Raw genomic sequence first — 3,818 nt, 5'->3', positions numbered from 1 at the left:
TATCTATGTGGATCCTACTACAGTTTAACCAGCTCAGCTATAGACTACACCAGCATGACTAGTATCTATGTGGACCCTACTACAGTTTAACCAGCTCAGCTATAGACTACACCAGCATGACTAGTATCTATGTGGACCCTACTACAGTTTAACCAGCTCAGCTATAGACTACACCAGCATGACTAGTATCTATGTGGACCCTACCACAGTTTAACCAGCTCAGCTATAGACTACACCAGCACGACTAGTATCTATGTGGACCCTACTACAGTTTAACCAGCTCAGCTATAGACTACACCAGCATGACTAGTATCTATGTGGACCCTACTACAGTTTAACCAGCTCAGCTATAGACTACACCAGCATGACTAGTATCTATGTGGACCCTACTACAGTTTAACCAGCTCAGCTATAGACTACACCAGCATGACTAGTATCTATGTGGACCCTACTACAGTTTAACCAGCTCAGCTATAGACTACACCAGCATGACTAGTATCTATGTGGACCCTACTACAGTTTAACCAGCTCAGCTATAGACTACACCAGCATGACTAGTATCTATGTGGACCCTACTACAGTTTAACCAGCTCAGCTATAGACTACACCAGCATGACTAGTATCTATGTGGACCCTACTACAGTTTAACCAGCTCAGCTATAGACTACACCAGCATGACTAGTATCTATGTGGACCCTACTACAGTTTAACCAGCTCAGCTATAGACTACACCAGCATGACTAGTATCTATGTGGACCCTACTACAGTTTAACCAGCTCAGCTATAGACTACACCAGCATGACTAGTATCTATGTGGACCCTACTACAGTTTAACCAGCTCAGCTATAGACTACACCAGCATGACTAGTATCTATGTGGACCCTACTACAGTTTAACCAGCTCAGCTATAGACTACACCAGCATGACTAGTATCTATGTGGACCCTACTACAGTTTAACCAGCTCAGCTATAGACTACACCAGCATGACTAGTATCTATGTGGACCCTACTACAGTTTAACCAGCTCAGCTATAGACTACACCAGCATGACTAGTATCTATGTGGACCCTACTACAGTTTAACCAGCTCAGCTATAGACTACACCAGCATGACTAGTATCTATGTGGACCCTACTACAGTTTAACCAGCTCAGCTATAGACTACACCAGCATGACTAGTATCTATGTGGACCCTACTACAGTTTAACCAGCTCAGCTATAGACTACACCAGCATGACTAGTATCTATGTGGACCCTACTACAGTTTAACCAGCTCAGCTATAGACTACACCAGCATGACTAGTATCTATGTGGACCCTACTACAGTTTAACCAGCTCAGCTATAGACTACACCAGCATGACTAGTATCTATGTGGACCCTACTACAGTTTAACCAGCTCAGCTATAGACTACACCAGCATGACTAGTATCTATGTGGACCCTACTACAGTTTAACCAGCTCAGCTATAGACTACACCAGCATGACTAGTATCTATGTGGACCCTACTACAGTTTAACCAGCTCAGCTATAGACTACACCAGCATGACTAGTATCTATGTGGACCCTACTACAGTTTAACCAGCTCAGCTATAGACTACACCAGCATGACTAGTATCTATGTGGACCCTACTACAGTTTAACCAGCTCAGCTATAGACTACACCAGCATGACTAGTATCTATGTGGACCCTACTACAGTTTAACCAGCTCAGCTATAGACTACACCAGCATGACTAGTATCTATGTGGACCCTACTACAGTTTAACCAGCTCAGCTATAGACTACACCAGCATGACTAGTATCTATGTGGACCCTACTACAGTTTAACCAGCTCAGCTATAGACTACACCAGCATGACTAGTATCTATGTGGACCCTACTACAGTTTAACCAGCTCAGCTATAGACTACACCAGCATGACTAGTATCTATGTGGACCCTACTACAGTTTAACCAGCTCAGCTATAAACTACACCAGCATGACTAGTATCTATGTGGACCCTACTACAGTTTAACCAGCTCAGCTATAGACTACACCAGCATGACTAGTATCTATGTGGACCCTACTACAGTTTAACCAGCTCAGCTATAGACTACACCAGCATGACTAGTATCTATGTGGACCCTACTACAGTTTAACCAGCTCAGCTATAGACTACACCAGCATGACTAGTATCTATGTGGACCCTACTACAGTTTAACCAGCTCAGCTATAGACTACACCAGCATGACTAGTATCTATGTGGACCCTACTACAGTTTAACCAGCTCAGATATAGACTACACCAGCATGACTAGTATCTATGTGGACCCTACTACAGTTTAACCAGCTCAGCAATAGACTACACCAGCATGACTAGTATCTATGTGGACCCTACTACAGTTTAACCAGCTCAGCTATAGACTACACCAGCATGACTAGTATCTATGTGGACCCTACTAAAGTTTAACCAGCTCAGCTATAGACTACACCAGCATGACTAGTATCTATGTGGACCCTACTACAGTTTAACCAGCTCAGCTATAGACTACACCAGCGTGACTAGTATCTATGTGGACCCTACTACAGTTTAACCAGCTCAGCTATAGACTACACCAGCGTGACTAGTATCTATGTGGACCCTACTACAGTTTAACCAGCTCAGCTATAGACTACACCAGCATGACTAGTATCTATGTGGACCCTACTACAGTTTAACCAGCTCAGCTATAGACTACACCAGCATGACTAGTATCTATGTGGACCCTACTACAGTTTAACCAGCTCAGCTATAGACTACACCAGCATGACTAGTATCTATGTGGACCCTACTACAGTTTAACCAGCTCAGCTATAGACTACACCAGCATGACTAGTATCTATGTGGACCCTACTACAGTTTAACCAGCTCAGCTATAGACTACACCAGCATGACTAGTATCTATGTGGACCCTACTACAGTTTAACCAGCTCAGCTATAGACTACACCAGCATGACTAGCATCTATGTGGACCCTACTACAGTTTAACCAGCTCAGCTATAGACTACACCAGCATGACTAGTATCTATGTGGACCCTACTACAGTTTAACCAGCTCAGCTATAGACTACACCAGCATGACTAGTATCTATGTGGACCCTACTACAGTTTAACCAGCTCAGCTATAGACTACACCAGCGTGACTAGTATCTATGTGGACCCTACTACAGTTTAACCAGCTCAGCTATAGACTACACCAGCGTGACTAGTATCTATGTGGACCCTACTACAGTTTAACCAGCTCAGCTATAGACTACACCAGCATGACTAGTATCTATGTGGACCCTACTACAGTTTAACCAGCTCAGCTATAGACTACACCAGCATGACTAGTATCTATGTGGACCCTACTACAGTTTAACCAGCTCAGCTATAGACTACACCAGCATGACTAGTATCTATGTGGACCCTACTACAGTTTAACCAGCTCAGCTATAGACTACACCAGCATGACTAGTATCTATGTGGACCCTACTACAGTTTAACCAGCTCAGCTATAGACTACACCAGCATGACTAGTATCTATGTGGACCCTACTACAGTTTAACCAGCTCGGCTATAGACTACACCAGCATGACTAGTATCTATGTGGACCCTACTACAGTTTAACCAGCTCAGCTATAGACTACACCAGCATGACTAGTATCTATGTGGATCCTACTACAGTTTAACCAGCTCAGCTATAGACTACACCAGCACGACTAGTATCTATGTGGACCCTACTACAGTTTAACCAGCTCAGCTATAGACTACACCAGCACGACTAGTATCTATGTGGACCCTACTACAGTTTAACCAGCTCA

Source organism: Salmo salar, unplaced genomic scaffold (assembly GCF_965601325.2).
Source record: "Salmo salar unplaced genomic scaffold, fSalSal1 ptg000152l, whole genome shotgun sequence".
Classification (NCBI taxonomy): domain Eukaryota; kingdom Metazoa; phylum Chordata; class Actinopteri; order Salmoniformes; family Salmonidae; genus Salmo; species Salmo salar.
Note: the sequence above shows the minus strand (reverse complement) of the source record.